Below are 24,089 nucleotides of genomic sequence, written 5' to 3' on the forward strand. Positions count from 1 at the left end.
TATGAATCCTTATAATGAGAGCAATACATTGTTATCGTTTTTAAAAAGATTTGACCAACTCTGAAATTTCACCCCTGCATAAGCGGCCATGCATTTTAGATTTATGCAAATTAGGCACTGTTTCCCTACTTGAAATTTTGGGGACTTTTGATGTGATATTTAATATGCTTTTCTGAAATGAATGGTTATAAAATGGATTCTGTTGCAATTTGTGGTGAGTGTTTTCTTAGTATACTTAAAGGACAGATTGGAACTGGTCCCCCGTTACCAATATCTTGATTATCATGCATAAGAACGGCGAAGAAAGGCTATAGCTTGAAGATTAGTTTGAGAAAATTTGAATTTCACAATGAGAGAAATATTTAATAACCGCGCTGCAAAGCAATCCAATAATTTTATTTTATGTAGGAAAAGCGAATGGGAAAGTGCAAAAACCAACATTTCGTGTCAGATAGCCTGGGCGTTGATCAATGGCGGCTAAACACGTTGAGTGTACCCGACATCTTCTCGAGAGTTGTAATGCTACTCGTTGGCTAGAAACATGCTCATCTATCAAGGCACAGTTCTTTAACCCCAATACATTTGCATATTCATTGAATGACCTTTTAAATTTTGAGTACAAAAACTCATACTCTGCAACTTAAGGTCAAATTTTGCAGTATGATTATTTAATTGAGGTTATGAACTATACCATTGGGATGAGGCCATTGTGGTCCATAGTGCTAGAAACATTTGAAAACGGTAGAAATAGAGGAAACTAAATATTACCAAATCAGGATAAAATGTAATTGTTAAATCTGATAATTGATTGGGATTTTTCGGTCGTTGAGTGAGTCGCCAAAATTAAATGCCATAGTTTGCACAGAATTCCACTGTGTAATTGCAAGGGATTGGGCAGAGAACATTGGTTTGCCGCAGATATTATGATATTGATAGGCAATTCACTTAGCTACTCCCCATTCCAGAAAAATACAGCACTATTTTTTTTAATTAAAAAAAAGTTATCCTGTTTCGCCAAATGAAACAGGTAAATCCTAATCCTTTAGTTGGTCAACTTCTAACTGCATGGCAATAAAAGTCAAATTTGAATAGTTTTGCAAGGGAAATGGGCCAAAAACATGCAATTTTGCATGATTTCTAACAATTTCAGTCACAAAATTCAAAGACTTGGCTCAAGTCTAAGCATTCAAAATTAGTATTAGCCTAAATCGAATAAGGATTCAGAAACAGGGAATTAGGGTGTACTCTCAAAATATATGCTATCGAGGGTAATAAATAAAACTATGATTATTATGTTATTATAATTATTAATAAGTAAAGTAATACAAATCAGTAACAATTTAGATTGATGCTTATGATAACCGATGAACTCACATTAAGGGCATGAAGGGAGGGGAGGGTCTAAATTATGTTCAACCCAGGGTTCAACCAAACAAGGAAGCAAAAGGGCGTGGATGGCAAAACATTTAGCTGAAGTAGGAAAGGTACAAAAGCAACGACCATTGGACTTTGATACAAGTCATAGTCATCTCGCCATTGGACTTGTATAACTTAATGTTTAAGTCCAAAATTCGTTTAAAAAAAAGGTGTTCAAAACTTAGGCATGGGCGGCTACACGGGTCAAAAAGGGTCTAAGACCATGAAGACTGTGTTTAGACCTCTTTTCTGAATTTTTATACTAGACCCTTTTCTTATTGTACATCTCTTTCTGTGTTTAGACCCCTTTAGTGAGTTTAGACCCCTTTTTGGACCCCTTGATGTGTTTTATATCCCTTTTGACCCATGCAGCCGCCCATACTTATTACTTAGGTCATGACAAGAGATCATGGTCCCATTTCCCATTCGGTTTCGCCACTGGCAGCAAAATTGCGATTCATTCAACATGTTATGCTCCAGGAGCTAGCATGACAAGTTAACAAACAAGCTATGCTTCAGGATCTCTGTGGAAGAAAAATCAAAATACTCTCCACTGACATCCATTAGTTAAACAGATTAATGTACAACAATTAAAGAACTATTAAGAACAGAAACTTTGTTTTAGAGAATTTTCTATTCGACCAGTCAGCGTCATGCATTTCTGCACCTGCTGTCTGGCTCAAGAGATGCTTCCAAGTCCTACGATTCAGAGCTGCAACCCCAGCCTCTACAGTCCACCCTAGGTTCAGCCTTGAGATGTCTCTGTGGATGACGTCTCTCCATATAATGTCTTTGGACGACCAGGTTTGCGTCTCCCACGTGTTGGCTTCCAAAGGTAGAGCTTCTTGGGGATGCGGTCTTTATCCATTCGCTGCAGATGTCCAAACCACTGTAGGCGGCGTTTCCGGATGACCGATGTGAGTTGGGGCTGTTTGGTCTTAGATCGTGCTGTTAGGTATATGTTGCGACAATACCACTCGCGAAGGATTTTGCGTTGGCAGCACATGTCAAAAGCATCTACTCTAGCCTCATCCCTCTCTGTGAGTGTCCAGCACTCAACAGCATAGAGGAGTGTAGAAAGTACACAAGCATTGTAGAACTTCAGCTTGGTCTCCAGGTTGATGTTACGATCCTTCCACACTTTGTCCAGCTCTCTGAAGGTTCCTGTGGCTCTGCCAATTCTGTTGTTCATCAAGAACCAAGATACTTGAAGTGGTCGACTACTTTAATGAGACCTTCATTGCCTAGAGGGACAGCTGGTTTTATAACACTGGATCGGCCGATGGACATGATCTACGACAGAGATATGTAGACAGAGACTCTGTCTTCTTATTGCTATGAGTCCTAATTTGCTGGCAGTAACACCGATGGCTTCAGTTGTCTCGGCCATCTTGGCATCAGTCTCTTCAAAGAGAGCTATATCATCAGCAGAATCCAGATCAGCTAACTTTTCTTCTGGATATCTTGAACTCCTCCTTGGCAGTAGGATTAATCCTCTGTTGTTTTCATCAACAGCCCTCTTCATGATGAAGTCAATGGCTAAACCAAAAAGTAATGGAGACCAGATATCACCTTGTCGGACTCCAGTGATGATCTTGAACCAGCTAGATAAGGAACCTTCTGCTTTTACTGCACAGGTTGTGTCCCGATATGAATTCCTAATAATATTGATTATCTTAGAAGGGATTCTATAGATGCGGAGGATCTCCCAAAGGGAGGGCTTGTGCACTGAGTCGAAAGCGGCCTTGAAGCCAATGATATTTAGCCATGACATAGCCAGTCTCGCTTCCTGTCCTGTCCTGTATTGTTCTGTGATGTTTTGTTTTCCCCGTCATCTCTCAATTTATCCCTCATTAGGTAAAGGTGGGGTCAGCCTTAAAGCCCTTTTGGTCTTATTTGGCCTCTCCTTCTTATGTTTTCCCCCCTTCCATGGCAACTGTCAATTGGTAGCAGGCCATTTTTTCATCCCATGTGCCTCCTCATAACATAGGTCTATAATAGTTTTTGTATTTTATATATTATTGTTTTTGCTATGATATCACGTACTCTTTGTATTTATTCTTCACTTATATTAAACTCATTATTGAGTTTACTTGTCTAAATGTATTTATTTTTCACCTGTTTATATTTACATGATACTGATATTTTGATTTAAAATTAATTTTGTATTAATTATATTGAGTGTATATGCTTAAAATGCAATCTTACAAAGTGTATCGTGTTTTAATTTATTATACTGTATTATTTATTATTCATTTTCTATTATTGTTGTTGCTATGTAAGATGGAAAAGCATATGTATTTTGTTACGAGTCGTACTTGACTCAAGGCCAAAATCACCTTTTTTACCCGAACTCACACGAATGCACAACACAAATACACTGTTTGGTTAAGCTAACAAAATCTATGTCTTTAATTGAAAGCACGTTATGATTGGTATAATATATGACAACAAATGCACATACACAATAATCAAATATAATCACTCTTTATCTATTTAGTACTTAGCCAGCATTCTTCTTCTTGGTGATCATAAAGTTCTTGCAATGTTCTGGACGACTGATGTAATATATCCTTATTCACTTGTCCTGCAAAAATCAGCGAAGTCCAGTGTACACTTGAGTTTATAAATATCCTTGCGTATGAAATCCTCCCACAAAAATGGTGTTGCTTTCTCTTTGCCGTTATCTCCTTGCGCTGCTTTCTCTAAACTTAACTCCTTGTGCTGCTTTCTCCAAACTTGGTGCTATTTCCCCCTTTCACACAATATCTTCAGGAAGCAGGACTGCGATGCAGTTGTCCCCACTTATTTTGACAGTTGTGTTGCTCCTTTAACCAGACTTCAGCAAATCGGCAGAAGAATATATATTCCTTTCTTGGAAGAAGTACGTTCTTTGACGTATTCTAGATCTTCTCCGACAACACCGGCAGGTAGTAGTGCATTGACTACTTAAATTAATTCTGGTTAGCAATTTCCTTTCTTTGAAGGAATTGGACTGTAAGCATATTAGCTAGCTAGCCCAGATCAACACTATCAACTGTGTCAATAATTGTGTTTACATTTTCTTATATATCAAGCAATGGGAAATCCCAAGTATTAATAGCCAAATGTGATCTTGTGAATTCCCAAGCCTTAATTATAACATTAACCTTTCTCATTACATCACTTCCTTAGGGGAATCCCCTGACATCACTTCCTGAGGGGAATCCCGTGACATCATCTTCACTTTACAATCTCTAGGGGTATTCCCATATGATCCAAAATTAGAAAAGATTCAATTTGTTTTTGATCAAGTTGATGCAAGAAAGGGGAATCCCTAAAATGTCTCATAAAATAGATTTAATTGTACACAGAGATAAATCATCAAATTAAATTACTCAGGGCACATCACAGAATAAACTACTTTGAATTGAATTGAATTGAATTATAATGCATGGTAGCTGTTGGTCCAGGCACTTCTCAATGATCTGGTTTAGGCTGAAGATTTGGTCTTGACAATAACGGCCTTTTCTGAAGCCTGCCTGGGTGTCTCTCATTCTCAGGTCCAATTCATCCTTATATAAACTCTCTGGCGTAGAAATTCTACTAGAATGGTGGAGAAGACTCCCCGGCGATGTCAATGAGGGTGATGGCTCCCTCGGTTGTTACTGCAGTAGGTAAGGTCTCCCTTCTTCAACGGGCAAGGGTAGATTATGCATTTTCCCCACTCTGGTCGTGTAACCTCATTCTTCCATACATGCTGGCATATACGGAGCAACCATTCTCTGATGGCATCTCCGCCATCCTTTAGGAACTATACTCCCGGAGCTTTGTTGCGTTTTAGAAGACCAATGGCTTTATCATCCTCATCCCTAACTGGTGGCTCCATATTGATGAATAGTTGTTCTGCATGGGTGAAGACAGAGGAAACTATGGTTTCTTCAGGATCTTTAGCATTGAGCAGACCTTCCAAGTATTCAGGCCATCTCTGAAGTCGTGCAGCTTCATCCTTGATAATGTTGCCATTGACATTCATTCATAGGCTATATTATTTTATATAAGTTCAATGCAAGCAAATGCAGATAGCAATAAACATACAGCTTATTTTAATGCTCTGCGTTGCTAGCCGTAACACAGTCTAAGTTTTGAGATATTTTCTCAAAATATCAAGAGCTATCTTAATGCATTTTTCATCCTTATTCCAAAATGTGATTATGAAATTTTTGAATTAAAAATGAAATTTGTCGTCTACAGTAGACACCCGCGTGGAGAGAGTTAATAAGATAAGAAAAGTCATTGCCAACAATATTATCCACAAAAATATACTATTAAACATACATTATAATGTTATTCAAAATACCTTAATTTCTATGGCAACATTGATGATCTAAACATTATATTTTAAACATTGCAAAAAGCGAAATTTGCCCGTTGTTGTGAACTCTTCGGAAGCTTCTTATCCTTGCTTCATGACAGTTAAAGACGACGTGCTTAAAGTTGTAGCGTACTTAAGAGTCTCTTCACTCATCAGACTGATTTTCTGGCCCTATCTTAGCTTTCCAATATACACTTTGGGTTAACTACCCGAGGGGGATCTATAAGATATATACCCGAGGGGATCGACAAGATAAAAGACGTGATTCCCTTTTCCGTCATAAGTAAGTCGCCAAGTTTGCCACCCATAGTACGCAAACGCTCCAAGTGTATTTTTATCGCAATTTGTAAACCTATATGTTGCACGCGTTCATATATTTCATGGAAATATCCTGCAAATGACAGCAGAAAGATCACAATTCAACATTGACTTAGATACTGTATCGTAATAACAGGGAAAATGCGAGGAGATTGATAAAACATTTTAAAATGTATGCACAAGAAACAAGTGTAGGCACATAAGTATAGGTAAAGTTCGATCCCGGAGTTCGATGGCCAAAATGGCAAAATTTGTCCAATTCCAAAGCACACAACCTGCAAAAACAACAGAGACCAAGAAGACTCAAATCATTTATCAATACAAGAGTGTACTAGAATAAGTGGTGCAAATCACTGTTCACCGATGCTAAACCAACTCTCTTAACATGCTTAATGTAAGACACTAAGAGTGAAAAACTCACTACTGAAGAGTGAAACCCAACCTTAAGGGAAGGGGTATGAACGTTTGGACAGCATTTATTGTGGGACATTAGAGCACATCAGACATATCGAATTGCATTCTGAATACAAAGAATGTCCTTCTGATATCAAATAAATTTGATTTTTTGAAATTCGCAATCTAATACACATTTTATGGCAAATCATTAAAAATTGATATTTTTGATATTTAACAGTACTTAAAGTAAACTTTATAAATCTGATGATTTATACTTAAAGTGTATGTAGGTGGGATGAAAAGCCGACGATCAATTGAAAATTTTGACCTTTCGTATTGAAGATATGGATTTCCCGCCTCCCCCCAAAAAAAAAAAAACACCACACAAAAATAGGTCTTTTGGGGGAAAAAATCCATATCTTCAATATAAAAGGTCAACATTTTCAATTGATCGTCGGCTTTTCCTCCCAGCTTCATACACTTTAAGAATATCATTAGATTTATAAAATTTATTTCGAGGACTGTTATATATCAAAAATTTGAAAATTTTTAATAATTTGTCATAAAATTTGTATTATATCGTGAATTTCAAAAATGAAAATTATTTGATATCAGAAAGACATGCTTCGTATTCAGAATGCAATTCTATACGTCTGAGGTGCTCTCATGTCCCACAAAAAATACTGTCGAAACGCCATAAACGCTCATTCTAGATCCCTTAAGTGTATAGAAAACACTTTAAGGAGCTTGGAGTATATTATTTTCTTTTTGGAGTGATTTCCATTCTCATAGGGCCTGCACTTTGGCTCGACATTTGAAAGGGGCGTGAATTCATTTTTGGATACTCCCCTATTATAATTAGGTAATACTCGACTCACACACATTCCCTATATTAATATGTATATACATGTACCACATGTAGTCTATCTGTCTGCTTTATCTGTATTGTGTCCCTTCTTAAGCAAATACGGTAGTTAAACACGATTTCATCAAACATTATAACAATAGCTCTTTTACAGTGTGCAATCATCCCGGGCAATAATTGGGCAATAATAGAGGATGTGCGTGACATTATTGATTGGCTCCATACAAAGGAATTGAACCGGTGTCCTTCACCGTAATCATGGCACAATGCAGTGCATTCAATCAAACGTTGTCGTCAACCTATTTGATCGTATTTGTGCATTTGTTATGTGTGTGAGATTGCAATAGCTTGTAATCATGATTTTGTTGAATGAATTTGAGTACTCCGCCATATTTACGGTATGATACGTCATAATCTAGGTGATTATTTGCATTGGATATCTTGAATACGCTGGTGAGGTTGTGTAATAATCGGATTAATGCTATAACAGTAGGTGAATACAAGTTTTGAATATATCGCGTTGCAAAGCCCCATTCAGTGATCCCAGCGAAAGTGAAAAAAATCAAATTGTTACTTTTATAAAAAATTTTAATGAAAAAATTGGCACAAAACCCAAGAAAACGGCAGTATTGACGAAGTTGAAGCCCCATTCAAATACATGTAGCTAATTTATATATACTGTCAGTATATAAATTACAGATTCACGTAAATGCATTATTTTTGTCTTAAATAGGCCTACACGGCTTAGGGCTGAACCACTAGCAGAAGACACCAAGTTGATGTTTTATGACCTTTGACATTCTTTTGTGGCGAGTGACATGGTCAGTTCAATTCACGCCGAGTGTCCTTGACAGGTTTAACTCTGCTTCGGTGGTCATGAAAGAATTCAAAAGATAACCTCTGCCCCAATAATCCCAAGCAATTGTCTGAAACTGCTCTTCGGATGATGGATCATAAGAACTCAGTCGTCAAATGATGATAGTCATATAATGACCAAAAGATTATTACTGACTATATCAGCTTATATCATTGAAGACTGAGTTCCGCAGTCTTGTACAAAATCTGAATTTTGATGATTTTTACGATCGTCCGGATGAAAAAAATCACTGAATGGGCCGTTAGTTCCTCCTCTCCTTACACTGGCAATATGGATCAAAGAAAATAAAGAAAAAATAAAGAAAACAAGAAAAAAAAGACAAAGAAAAGAAACAATAAAAGAAAAACAAATATGAAAAGTTCGAACAATATTTGGTTTATAAAATTAATGTGACCGTGATGAGGCTCGAACTCACCACCTTCCGATTTAAAGTTCGAAGCGCTAGTGTACCAAATTCTGATGCCTTACCAAGTGAGCTGTGCTCCTGAGATACGAAATAAAAATAAAATAATACACTGTATACCTGCTTGTGTCGGTAATTGATTTGCTCAAATTCCATAATGGTACAGTGCAACAGAGCAAAAATGCCCAAAATTTAAAAGCTATATAATTTATGACCACTATACACTACACATAAAAATACTAATACAAGGGAATTTCAACGTAAGAATCCAAACAATTAAGTACCAACATGCACAGCTTTGTCCTTATATCACATTTGGGTTTTTAACAAAATGTTATCAAACCTCTACTGTGATTGGCAGCTGCACAAGGCATCTCTTTGATAGCTGATCATGGCCATCCATTCAGCAAGTGGCTACTAACTGACCTTGACAGGCTTGAATGAGCACTGTCATCTGCTACAAAACCATCACACTCTAGGACCTGGTCACTCCATAATGCTACAGCTACAGGGAGCACAGTACTTTGACAATGGAGTGAAAGACTATTATTATTGATTAGGCGCGGATTTTAAAAGTACAGCTCCTATGCGTGTATAGCAAAAAATTGGAATAGAATGTTTGGAATCATGTAACTAAAGTACTAAATGCATTCTGCAAAATGCGCTCTGACCAATTTATAAAGCATTTCATTAGGTTTAATTTGACATATTGTTTGACATATTTGAAATTATGGTAAATCATTAAATAAAATATTTATTAATTAATCAATTATGTCAATTAATTAAAAATTTAATGCAAATATGCATATTTTCTCTGACAGAATTGTAGGATTTGACAAGAGCCATCTTTCTTGTAAGTTTGATTCTTATAACATACCGGTATCGTATTGCGTCCCGTTATAGTTGCAGAAAAAAAATACGCGTGCAGGACACACATACGCACACACACCCACACACACACCCACCCAGAGGATCGTACCGTTTTACAATCTTATAACATTCATTGGCGCTAGTAGTAGTAAATTTCAATTTGCTTTGCTTTACCTCACTTGTTCTGCTCAAAATTAAAAGGGACATATCTAGCTGACAGTAAAAGCTTACATTTTATGGAAATTATGTTTAACTATTTGCTTAAACAGCACAAAACAGATTAAGCAGACAAATTTACTATACATAGGCCTATACATGTATGGTATCATGCCAGGGACTGTTTAAGAATATAACATTAGATTTATGATATTTACTTCGAGGACTGTTATTTATCAAAATGTGAAAAATATCAAATTTTAATAATTTGTCATAAAATTTGTATTATATCGTGAATTTCAAACAATGAAATTTATTTGATATCAGAAAGACATTCTTCGTATTCAGAATGCAATTCGATATGACTGATGTGCTCTCATATCCCACAAAAAATACTATCGAAACGCTCAAACGCTCATTCCAGATCCCTTAATTTGGTTAATTTTCTTTTCTTGTTTTCTTTCTTTATTTTTCTTTGATTTACATTGCCAGGGTAAGGAGAGGGAACTAAAGGCCCATTCAGTGATTTTTTGATTTTTTTTCATCCCGACGATCGTAAAAATCATCAAAATTCAGATTTTGGATACTAGACTGCGGAACTCAGTCTTCAATGATAGTCAGTAATTTTTATATTTTGGACATTATTATGACTAGGCCTATCATTTGAGGACTGAGTTCTTATGATCCGAGGAGCAGTTTCAGACAATTGCTTGGGATTATTGGGGCAGAGGTTATCTTTTGAATTCTTTCATGACCACTGAAGCATAGTCAAACCTGTCAAGGACACTCGGCGTGAATTGAAAGGCCATGTCACTCGCCACAAAAGAATGTCAAAGGTCATAAAACACCACTTTTGTGTCTTCTGCTATCTAAAGGCCTATGGCTGATTTTGTACCTTTCGTCATTGTCATAGATGTGCTAACATAGCTTGCTAGTGCAGTGGTTCAGCCGAAAACCGTGTGTCTAAGACAAAAAATAATGCATTTACGTGAGTCTGTAATTTATATACCGGTACTGACAGTATATAAATTAGCTACATGTATTTGAATGGGGCTTCAACTTCGTCAATACTGTCGTTTTCCTGTTTTGTTTTTTTGCCAATTGTTTTTCATCAACAAAATTTATAAACGTAACAATTTGATTTTTTTTTCACTTTCGCTGGGATCACTGAATGGGACTTTATAGCGCGGATTATTCAAAACTTGTTTTTACCTACTGCTAGTATTACTCCGATTATTACATAACTTTGCCAGCGTATTCAAGACATAGGTTATGTAGGGATAAACTGTACATGGGTATAGAAGCCCTGCATGCTTTTATCGATTGGTTCCAAACAAAGGATTTGAACCGGTGTCCTTCACCGTAATCACGGCGCAGTAGCCTACAGTCCATTCAATCAAATGTTGTCAGTGTGCGAGACGAACGATGTATAAATCTGGAGGTCACATCATCACTTATCTTATTGTAAAAAGTTTGTCCAATGCATATACTGTGTGTATTGTTCCCGGGTATTGTCAATACAGTCAAGCAAACAGGTATTATATTTTGAAAAGGCCGCTATAGTATATTCACAGGGGTGTCTTGAATGGCCAATCATATGGGACATAATCAAATTGCAGTGACTGCTTCCTTTGTTACCACATGTCAGTCATCTTGTGATTATTGGACCATGTAAACCTGCAAAAAACGAGCCAAAGTGCAGGCCCTATGTTTTGGAGAGTGAGTTTTTCACTCTTTAGGGAGAACAATAAAAGTTGTTTCTCTGTCTTTGGCTTCATCATCGCATTACACTTGGGCCCTTTTGGTTTTTGCAGGTTTACTTTTACGCAATTGTTTCCTGTTCCTTGCATTGCATCCTGCATGTGTTAATTTTGCTTGTTTGATATACCTTGGCTCTTTATTTTAAAAGTATAGGGCCAATTTTATTATGTCTATAATAATCCTAAATGCTTTTGCTCTCTGTAAGTATTTAATTTAGGGCCTACTGTGGGCCTTATTGTAGTGCCGTTTATATATTCATGCATTTCGGCGATCCGTACAAATCTTGAATCAATAAAGATAAGATAAGACAGCATAATATTTGTCTTTAAATAAACCTAATGTATTGTCGACATGCATCTATATCTATTTTCTTTGCCGACCGACTTGTTTGTATCTTCTCTATCATCCTTGACGTGGCGCTAGATGAACCATACTCCAACCCTAAAGCAGTTTTAAAGGGCCACTTTATACTTATATGCCTCAGTTATCTGTTACGCCTGGCAAGCCCGTGAATCGGCATTGCAACTTCCGGTTTTTGAGAGCAATTTTGGGACACTTTGACCTCTGACATATCGGGGAAATTGATCCAATTATTATTCATTATCTAGTATTGTAATAATATTATCATTAACAATATTTTAAATAATTAATTAATTTAGCCTATATAATATTCGTGTTTTTAAAACAAATTTTATTGTAGTAAAACATTCTGAATAATATTTTGTACGCCCAAAAACCAATTTCATTTTCCATAGGTCAGAGGGAAAAGTGTCCCAAAACTGTAAAAACTGTCCCACAATGCATTGCCGATTTGGGGGCTTATATGAAATGGTGCGTTTGTCTGTGGTTTGTTTACGCTCTAAATGTGAGTGAGTATATTTATACACTCCAAAAAGAGTGAAAAACACTCCAAAAGAGTGAATCAGTGAAATGTCCACTCTTTATAAGGAGCCATGAGAGAGACAACTCTTTTTGCAGCGCATAATGGCTCCTTGAAGAGACTCTTTCGAGTGAAAATTTCGCTCTTTTGGAGTGATTTTCACTCTTTTTGGAGTGCATAAAATATAGTACTCACTCGTTTGGTTAACTCTTTTACATTTAGAGAGTACATTGGGGGCCATTATGAACTATTGTTCAATGTTGATAGTCTTGTTGTTGAGATGACTCATTCAACATGTATAAATTCGACCTTTTCAAAAGGTTGGGAAAAGATTTAACGCAATTTGTGCAACTTTGTTAAGCAAAAATATCTCGGCTCAGCGTTGCGTACCGGTACTCTCTTAAATGGAAAGATTGGGGTGAGGGAAAAGTCCAAATTAAGATTGAGAAATCAGTCTTAAAGATTGAAAATTCAAATTAAATTCCATTGCATTTTCAATCCCTCAACACAATCTTTAAAAATTGATTTTTCAATCTTTGGTTTTAAGAGAGTAATAACGCTTCAAACAACTATTTGAGCCGCATGACAGACGCAGTCAGCATTCTAGTAGCATGTTCTGAAAATTAGTGCACATCCCATAGAGGAGTAACTTTTCAATAAAGGAAATATCTGGATTTCCAATTTTGCTTTCATGAAAATTTCGATGGTCTATGCTCATTTCTGATATTGGTTAAGTTTCTGCTGGATTTTTCGCCTTTGGAGGTGGACACTCACGTGTGGATTTCAAACAATCACGCGTGGATAAAAAGTCCGGAAATCCGAACTCCTCTATAGATGTGCATCTATTTTCTGGAATAGCCCATTTTGTATTGTGTTCAATTATAAATGAAAATGCATGGGCTCCACTGTCTATATCTGGGTAAAATTAATATAATATGCCTCATAGCACATGATACAAGACAAAGTTAATACTAGCATCCGATTGAACAGTGAATTGTTGTAGCACCGCCAAGCAAGTGTTGATTGCTTCAAGACAACTTCTCCGCGGCGGCGCAGGCCAAGGAAAAATGACATTACAATCGTGTGATTTTAGGACAACGTATCGCAGAGATCGCACGTCTAGTTTCAGCTAGTTTCGTGAACACTTTTGAACATCTTTTAAGAAAAAAAGACATCAATGTTGCTCAAATTTAACAAAGTGTACGTTTAAGACATTTGATCGTGAAGCATGCTACGCTTTTTATTGCCTGGCGGCCATACGCTTTGTGAGGCCGCCGCAATTTACCGCTAAGCTATAGTGCGTCCAGTTGCCTCCCATGTTACTCCCTCATTCGTCAACGTCACATACAGGAATACTTACATTACGAGCGAGACGAAACAAGAGGAAACTTATTCTGAAATGTTACTATGTCGTCAGTCCCACCTATTTGTTTTTAACATGTGTATCATATATCTCATTAGCTGTATGTGATTCTGATGTAGGAGCCTGTTTATTTTTGAGAGCTTGAGTGAAAGCTCAACTTAAAGAGACAATTTGTCGAGAGATGGTCACTTATATCACTTTCAAATCCCAAAACGCGACAAAAGGTCCATTGGAACTTTTGGTAATCAAAATAGAGTAGCCAAGCACTTGTCTTCCAAAGTCTATGGAGAGTGATTGGAGAGCACGGAGGGGTTCCACCCTGGTTCGAAACTTCCGTCACAAAATTGACCAAATAGGGCCTAATGTGATGAGCCTGATTTAGCATTTTTAGACCAAACCAAAGCAAACGTAGCCTAATGTTTGAAAAAGCAAATTTCGTTCGCGCGTGCATTCCGGTAAAGTCATTTTGGCAGCGGGTTATGATATTTCAATTTTGCCCCTTAAAAGTCTTAAATGGGTACCGTAGTCACGCCACTGAATGTGGGGTGCAGCCTGCCCCTAACACAACAGTGGCGGCACCAGAATTTTTTCCGGCGGCATGGGAAAATTTTAATTTCGGAGAGGTCAACAAAACTTGTTTTGACTGAGAGGCAAAATGGTTAGCAAGAGTTCTGACTGGGGGGATTTTCCCCAGCCCCTGCTAACTTTATGGCTAAACGTTGATCGAATGTTAGGCTGGACAATTGTGTTTCCATGCAGAATGCCGAAGGTGTGGCATTGTGCGGAATATATCGTCATTTTCAGCTTCAGTTTCATTTTGGTCAAATAGCACTTGAAACAGGACTTGCAAAGCAAGCGCAAGTATTGCAAATCCCGGGTGCAAATCCGCATGTTTCATATCCCGGTCGCCAAAACTTTAAACGAAGATACCGATTTTCACACAATGTTTTCGCGTCATCACGTACATCATGCAACGAGACTCCTCCATTTTGAAAGTACCCTAGGAACTCCTAGATTCATGAGCTTACATGTGCGTGATGTGTATGAATTGCCCCTTCCCGGTGGCCATCACATTAGCAACTTCCAGGTATCCAAATAATCATCATGATGATGTCGAGCCGATCTAAATATCATCAGGTTTGCACTTTGCAAAACAAAAGCTTATAATATATTACTCCACAATATTCCTGTCGTTTCAATTTGGGAAATCGCAACATTTGCGGATGTAATTAGGCGTATTCCCAAAATGCGGCATGACGATGAAGTCATAGTCGGGGTTAATACAATCCCACAATGCGTGTATTTTTTCGCATTTCCCACTCTGCCCTATCTACACAGCGGTTTTCCACTTTTTAAGCCCAGTACTGGGCCAGTGTTGGGCAAGATCTAGCGGCACGGATTGAGCTATAAAAAAAGCCCCAATACTAGGCCGGCAAAAGTGACACTTTTATTGGGCCAATTCTAGCGTACTCGCAATTGCCCAGTTCAAGCCACAAGTACTGGCCCAGTTCTAGTAGTACCACGGGCTGTCCCTAAAGTTGCCTGAAATTAAAATTATTTTCATGGGACGCCGGGGTTTGGTAAACTTTGGTTATAATCATGTTTATTGGATTTATTCTCGGAACCAGTAATATTTACCAAAAAAGCTAACATTTAGCAGTATGAAGAAGCAGTATTATAGACGTGTGAACTGGTTTGTGAGTTTGGCACAGCTTTAACTACTGAGTGAAGTTCAACACCGTGGTGTTTTATACGGTAAGTAAATCATGATGACATGAAATGAGTATGATAAGCCTCAGTATGCATGTCATTGTATGCATGTATCAATACTATCATTGTATCTAGTACAAGGAACTTATACGATGTCCTCATTCACAAACTGATACTATCTGTCCATGGCGAGCGGTCCGAATTTTGAGCCATACAAGTTTACGTGGTGAACTACATTGTATCAATGTATGCATGCATAGCCATAGTAAATTAGTCACTGTAGTATAGCAATGGCTAAGCCTAGCGCTTTTTGATTGTTTTATTTTTGTTTCAATTTCTCTGACCAGTTGGGTATGTCACCGTATAAATATCATCATGATCATTAAGCTTAATAATTGTCAGGTAGGCCTAAACTTAAAGTATTATTCAGATTTCCTTTTACAAATTTGCGTACTGCTAGCTGTCCAGCGCATCTTATTTTGCACATGGTCCAATGCACAAGCTTGACGTCGCGCACATACATGTATATGCGATGGTTAATTTCAAAACTTGTAAAAGGAAATCTGAATATTACTTTAGTGATCATGGTGACAGTGGCGTGCGCAAAGAAGGGGGTTGGGGGCCATGCCCCCCACTTTTGTTGGTCATTCGGGGGAAAATGTTAAAAACGTCAAAATTTGCTGCTAATCAGACTACATCAGACTCGACAGTCGCCAGCTAGACTGCTGCCCTCAGTCGTCAACCGCCTGGATTGACGACTGAGAAAACTATGTAAAAAAGTGACAGATTTTGCAACAGGATTCCTGTGGCATAGAGCATGCCCAGTCATTGCCAGTTGTGTCCAAATTGACCTTTTGACCGGTACACGGGTGCCGCTAGTCAGTCACGCTATGGCGCACCACCAAAGTTGCATTGAATATTTTTCAGAAGTCCGTCATGATATGGACTGGAAGATAATCAGTCGTCACTACGAACTGAAGCATGTACACAGACAGTACATATGCGAAGTGTACACGGCTGATTGGAATTAGTCTTGTCGCCAGCGCCCCCTCACGCGCCCAGCAACATGACACGATCGTAGCAAGACTTGGCCGGCGAGAGCACGAATTTTTGTGAGCACAGTGCTTTTTTTTATGTCGAGCATATCTAGGCATTAAACCATGTTAACAGCTGAAATCTGGGCGATAACGCTGACGAAACTTCGACCAGGCACAATTAGTGACCTGGTGAACGAAGGGGCCGCCGTGGATAGCTGGTCGGGATTTTTGCAGGACAGTCAAGTGTAGCCAACAATCGGGCTTATTACCCTGTTGGAACTGACTGTAACAAGGTCTTTTGTCATTGGTCATCTGCCCTGCCATTACCAGATGAGCCACGGGAAGAGCAGAATTATTATTTTTTGTCCTGCGAGGAATTGAACCGGGACCTCTTGCACAAAGTGTGCTTTATGATATTGCGTGACTGACACATGCTTTTATGAATTTATATACAAGTGTAAATTGTGACTTGTAGCCAACAATCGGGCTTATTACCCTGATTGGAACCAACTGTAACAAGCTCTTTGTCATGGGTCATCTGCCCTGCCATTACCAGATGAGCCATGGGAAGAGCGGAATTAATTTGTTTTTGTCCCATGGGGAATTGAACCCAAGACATCTTGCACAAAGTGTGCTTTATGATTAGCGTGACTGACACATGCTTTTATGAATTTATGCGAGTGTAAATTGGGGATTTTTGGGCAACAAAAAACAATATTAAATTTCCTAAAATTGTAAATGTTGCTAATTAAAACAGTGTTTAATTAAATCGAATATGAATGAGAATAAACAATATATGATATAAACCCAAGGTAGGGGGTCACTGTCATCAAAAGCATGGACTCTGATTGGGACTCCCTTTAGTCTATATAAAATTGATGTTTTGGTTCTTGCCCTCCCTCCTGGCCTCATCAGTTTCTGCGGTTTGTCAGATTTTTTTTTCTTTTCTCAAAACATTAATTTTATATACGACCTTACATTAGCCTTGGGCCATTTGATTCGAGCACTTCAGGCTACAAAAAGTTGGGGGTCAACAACAATAGCTGGGCAAAAAATATTTCCGTCAGTAGATTCACAGGTTTGGGGTGCCAATTTGTATCCTTTCCCCTGCGCACCACAAACCCGGATTAGCACACAGGTACTTAACAATGAGTGAAGCTTATTACAGGTAGGCAGGCTCACATCACACACTATAGGCGGCACTAATAGACCATAGGGAAGTGGAATGTGCCTGTACGGTCCAAAAATGGCTTTACTGTGGGGCTCAATGGAAAAATCACTAAAATTAATATATTTTGAGTGGACAACCAAAACCTAAATGACTTTGACTTACTTTGGTACTGGCATAATACTGGATTCATGAACTATCACATAGTGCAATATATGATCCACCAACTCGACACTCGTTAAAGCGCTTAAAAGCAATTTGTGTGTAAATCAAGACCATCCAAAACAGCTTTCTTACAGTAAAGAATAGGAGGTCATCTGGGGTCACATACAGTAGTGTAGGCCTACGTTGTACATGTGCCTACTGTCACAATTTCACACACAAAATTTTGGGCAATTTGGTGGACGCTTTTTTTGTCTGTAACTTCAAAGTATATGCACTAGAAACATCATTGACCCCTTATTGTTTCTAAGTAATTTGATTCTCTTTCAAATGAAAGAACTTTAAGCTAAAAATATTAAACTTCAAAATTTTATGAACATCCCTATCACAGGCATGAGACTGCACTTTCCTAAAAAACTAAAAATGCAAGCGAAATTGGGCAAAAAGTACCCAAAAGCTACGCCACTGCACTATAATCATGTCAAAAAGTAAATTTTAACCTAGGGAGTGTACTCTGGTGGGGGGCTGGAAAATATGTATACTATGATCAGCTCTTAATAGGCGGGAATTATTCGGTTTTTGTTACTGCGCGAGTCAATAAAGTTCCAACTTACGCACGCGTAAATTCACAAAAGCACACGTCTTAACGCAAAGCGCAGTTCGCGTAACTGCTGCGCCCAGCTGTGTGTATGCCGTTCTATATCAAATTATCAATCCACGATGTTATGAGTCCCCGCCTATTAAGAGCTGATCAGAGTATAGGGAGTCATAAAATTTTAGGAGTTCTGAATAGGGGGGGGTTAAAAAGTTTTGGGTGTATATGAACAGGTGGGGTTAAAAAAGTTGCATGCGTAGGAGGGGTAAAAAACTTTGCTGGCGCTGCGATGGTGCGCGCGCAAATGTTCCAGTATTGAACCACAACAAAAGTGCATTTGATCCAGTGTTAAAATTGCCTGGCCTCCAGACTTGTACCTGAGTCCAGCTCATCCGAGTCCAAGCTGAGTCAAGTCCACTTGTATCCAAGTCCGAATCCTTTTGTGCCCGAGTCCGGATTGGAGTCCAAGTCCAGTGGTGACAAGTCCGAGCCAAGTCCGAGTCCAACAAAAATAAGCCCCAAGTCCAGCTCAAGTCCGGGCTCGGTCAGAGTCCATGCCATTTTTTTGGGGGGGGGGGGGGGGTCATTACTGACATTGCTTAGTAGGGGCCTATTTGTATAAAGATGGGTCATTTGGTGTAAAAAAATTGGGTATAAAATTTTGAAAGAAGGGGGTCATTTGGTATAACATTTTGAAAAAAATGGATCACCGGGTGGAACATAATTTCAAAAATGGAGCAAAAGTTAATATTTTGTTCCTAATTAAAAAATTTGACAGTTTCTGCTTTTAAATTATATGGAATTTTGAAGATAAAATTGTACAAAAAGAAGGTCATTGGTCAAAGATCACTACACCACACCACATATTGCTCTCCTATACAAACCCACCCTACTAAACCCCACCCCACCCCATCAACCAACCATACATATTTCACTTCAAAGACATATACACATGAACAGGTAACTCCTGAAGGTAAAAACTACATGTATCAGACCACCTGTATCAGAAAGCAGTCAGGTGGGGGTATTTGCGTGTGTGCCTGGGTGCAGGTGTGACATACAGCTACACACTGCATGTATTGTCAACTCACAGTTAACTTGCAGTGTCCCTATAGGTTGTGTGCAGCATACATGTAAATGAAGGGCAATGTATTCAAATATTATAGAAAAATATCATCATCATCATCATCATCATCATCATCATCATCATCATCATCATCATCATCATCATCATCATCATCATCATCATCATCATCATCATCATCATCATCATCATCATCATCATCATCATCATCATCATCATAATAATAACTGAAAGTTACCTTTTCAGAAATATTTGGCTGTGTGATATTAATTAAAATATAAATTATAAACATCTCAAAATTGGACAAATGTCCCAGACTAATGTGCAGTGAGTAGTGAGCACACAGACACCCTAGCCCTCAGGGATGAGTACCAACAAAACCGGTATGTATTTGCAACTGCAATTTCTTTTTTCTTCTGTGCTACTGTGCTACGACCCTGTATTTTTGGCTAAAATGGTCTAAGATTTTTTGCGCGCACGCAACAAAAATCCCAGTAAAACCAGAACAAAATATACTCGCCCCCGACCCCCACCTAAATTATAATGTTTCCGTCGCCACTGATTCCAATCATAAATGTATAGTTTATTAATACTGGGTTCAGTGGGTTGCATAAACATACTTATGCTACTTTAATTTGAAACATTTCCTCAATTCCACATAATTCTATACCAATGAAATGAGCACTATTTCATTGCACATGAATACAAATTTTAGCATCATTAATATGTTTCCTCTGCCATTTGATGTACATTGGTACATTATGATGGGGGGGTTAAAATAGTTTTGAACCTATATGAGGGGGGTCAAAAAGTTGTGGGTTCGCTGAAGAGGGGGTTAAAAAATTTCAACATGAAAAAGAATATTTTCCAGCCCCCCACCAAATTATTTCTGAACACTCCCCTATAAAGGATCCACAGGCTGTAAGATTCCACTGCCCCTATTAAATACATGATAAAAGGCTACCAAAAACGTTCATAATTTTGTAAAAACTTAACAATTTTATGTTAAAAAGTATTTAGAGAGAACTTAGAATGTGTGAAAATTTGAAGACCCAATTTTGAAAAAACCTTATTTCCCAGGGAAAGATCTGAGAGCAGGCCACACCATGACCAGATGATTAAACTAAGCCATGCAGTATGTATTTCTCAAACACTACCCATATATAGTTTGTTCTTATTCAGCCCATTGCACGGTTATGCCATTCATGCAAGGAGAGCCTCGATCTGGCAGCATGCATGAATGGGAATTGAACCAGTCATATAACATTGCGTAAAGTTACGTAATACTTCCTTTTATGTCTATTGCCAGTTCAAGGTTCTCCCCGCATATGGCGAAACCGTGCAATAGGCGAATTGAACATGTTGAATGGGTTCTATGGATGGAGGAGGCATGGACTCCAACATGTTTCTTTGCATCTGGGCCAGTGATTTATGACAAAACTGTATCCTCAGGCAATACTGAATTTTGTGCTTGTTATTTTGTTGCAATTTTTGCCTAAGTCACTTGTGTGGGTGTGCATGCATATTTTCCTCATCATGTTCATTTGCTATTTTTAAATGATTAATTTCAGGCGGCTTAAATTTATACATGTACATCTCTTGTCTTTTATTTTCTGGGGTATTAACTAATAAGGGTCTGGTTTTTGTTTTATTATTCAGATGCAGATCACTTCAGATCACAGAAGACTTGTACATGTATCAATTGAGGACATGTTTTCTGCATATATTATTGATCATCATTAAATACATGTAAATTGATGTAATGCTGCAATACATAAAGGCTCCATAAAGGCACCCTGGTGGAAGGTGTCAGAAGTAACAACTGACAGAAATTTACGCAAAATTAATGTAAGTGTGAATCGCTGAATTACTGTAAGTCACAATGTATGGTTTTTTAAATGAATTTCTTTTTCAAACCTGATTTGTTTTGCATATTTGTTTACACATGTCCCATCTTAATGAAATCCAGCCAAGTTCATCAATTGTGCCTGAAGGACAACAGAGCAATTTAAAGATATTAAATCTCCTACAAAACACCACAGTTTTAAAGCAGTAAGTGGGTAAGATAGTAAACTTGTGGATTTGCTGACCAAATTCATTTGCCCGGTACCGTAATTTAATTGTTCTGGGACACCCTGTACATATACATGTATGTATTTTCTCAAAATGCATTGCTAGAATTGTATGGTACCCTTCTTTGGTAGCAAATTATCCACCCTCTTTTCTGTCATGGACTAGTAAAGGTGGGTGACTAGATTGCCAGCCTCATCCCGGGTCCTCATCCCCCCACTTAATTGGTATCCCATCAATATGCAGATTTTGTTATCAGATGAAATCTTATATTTTCTCATAACCCCAGTGAAATTTTAAGACTGAAATAGATAGTTGAGGCAGTATGAACAAAAACATGGTAGTTGAGTGGTTATAACCCCAGAAACAGGGCATAAATTTGCCTGCCCTTTTAGATCGGCCAAGGAAAAGAGCTTATGGCATCATGAGCACAGCATTTTTATACAGTTAGTTTGGAATTGGGTGAAGTTAAAAATGGGTCCAGAGCATAAAATCTCAAAACAGCGCCCTCTCCCAAGGGACGGATAACCTTGTGGACAGTTCGTTATGGTCACAAAATTTACAGGGTACATTTGTAGAATTATGTTGATCCACCCTTACTGTGTGCTATTAGGCAACTTCCTATTGAAACTCCTTCATAGTTAGGGAACCCTCAAACAAGATGTACTGTTCTATGAACAACTGGAATACAGATAATTCTAGAATCCAAATCACTGGAGCAAATTTGGAATAAGAATGTTTGAGTGATGTGCCTCAATGTGAGGTAGAAAACAAAAAGTGTTACACTTGGACCACAATCTGGTCACACACCCTCAAGATTTTTAATGATGTTGATTTCAAAATATCATTGAACAACAAGGTTTAAAATAGTCGGGTTGTTGTCTACTGAAGATAACAGTATACTTGAAATATCATTAGTGAGTAGTGTAATGTAACAAATAAGATGGACTGTAAAAATAATACATAGGATTGAACTGAAAGTGCACAGCCCTCGAATTAACCCATGGCACCCATGGCATTTTGCCGTGGGTGCCCATCCCCACTGCCGTAATGCCCTCAAAATATGTCCTTTACCCAAGGCAGTCACTTGCCGTGCCCTCTAATGAAGTTGCCGCAGGTGCCCCAGCCCTGCCCCTTCAATATAAAATTATCTATCTATGTTTGTTAGTTTTCTTCACTTTTGAGAAACTGCCTTGGTGCCCTTCTCAAATTTTTAACAGTTGCCATGATGCCCTCTTGAAATATTACAAACTGCTGTGCTGCCTTGCCTTTTCAGTGAAAATCCAAGGCAATTATCAACTTGCCCTAAAAAAGTTGCCGTGCCCCTTCAGATCCTTAATTCGAGGGCTGAAAGTGCAGCCTGGGAAGTGCAGGGATTTTAAGAACATTTTACACTATAACTTGACAGGCTTCAGCTGTGGATAACAAAATAACTTCACAGGCTTCTGCTGTGGATAATAATAATGAAATTGTCCAACAGCTCTGTTTATAACTTTTGTATCAATATTGTTATTTTGTTGTTTCAGAAAAGCTCAGAAAGGACCGTCAGAAAGTACCATGACTTGATCAACAGCGTTGACAGTGCCATGGTGGCAGTGAAAGTAGTCGATTGGGATCACTGAAAATCAATATCATGGAGACCTCACGTCTTCCACTGTAACTCTTATTAAAATGCTCGGACTCTACATATTCTTAGCCTTCACTATGATAGAAATGCATGCCCTTTCAGACCAATTGCAGCTACCAACCAGGCTGGAATGCCTTGGACACTTGAACACAAAGTGGAAATATACTACCTTTATTTCCAAGCAAGTAAATGTGAAGCTGGGAAATGTGGAAAATAGACTTTTAAACTCTTAAAATTTCAGAAAACTGTTGGTGTTCTACATACACAATCAGTATCATGACTTCCAATTGGTGGAGAATCAGGAAAGCAATCACTTTATTGCACACATATTCTCACAGGATAGATTAGCAGAATATAATAAGGTGGTTGAAAATCCTCAGTAATGCTATGAAACATTTTAAATTCTGGATTGTGAGGGTAACAGATTATCTGATTAAGAATAAAGGGTAAATCCGTCACTGGGGGAAAAGCCTCATATGTACTTTTGGCCATTGAACATATGAATAAAGCCTTGTAGGTGTAGACTTTATATTGAAGAGTTTGCTTCATCCATGTTCAAGGGCCAAAGTACATGCAGGTAAAAAGTCATATTTACTTTTGGCCCTTTAACAAGGATAAAGCCTTGACGGTGTAGACTTTATATTGAAGGGTTTGCTTCATCCATATTCAGGGGCCAAATGTATATATGACAAAATATTACTACCCTAAAATCAGAAAGGTTCTACATGAAATAAACTTGAGACTGGAAAGAAAGACTGAAAAGAAGCATGATCATTTATTATGCACCAAACATGAAGGTACATTTTTATACATTTATGTCACTCTAGGATTTATGACACCTAATGATGATATTAATGGTTCAATCCTAAATATTGAAGGTCAATTCTATTAAAAAGCAGATTTAAGATAAGATGTGAAAATTGCAGTTTTGTTCAAACCTAATACAAGGTTGATTTTTAAATTTCAATTATATTTGA

At 38.0% G+C, this 24,089-nt stretch overlaps 2 long non-coding RNA genes across 2 annotated transcripts in view; both read left to right on the top strand.

The window, feature by feature from the left end:
* LOC140139898 (uncharacterized) overlaps positions 1–24,089 on the top strand; it is a 280,876-nt gene that overhangs the window by 160,568 nt on the left and 96,219 nt on the right. The gene's annotated exons all lie outside the window — the stretch shown is intronic.
* Positions 14,997–23,333, top strand: LOC140139371 (uncharacterized). Its single transcript, XR_011857098.1, has 3 exons — positions 14,997–15,414; positions 21,075–21,263; positions 23,012–23,333. It is a non-coding gene; the product is annotated as an uncharacterized lncRNA (long non-coding RNA).

Source organism: Amphiura filiformis, chromosome 18 (genome assembly GCF_039555335.1).
Source record: "Amphiura filiformis chromosome 18, Afil_fr2py, whole genome shotgun sequence".
NCBI lineage: Eukaryota > Metazoa > Echinodermata > Ophiuroidea > Amphilepidida > Amphiuridae > Amphiura > Amphiura filiformis.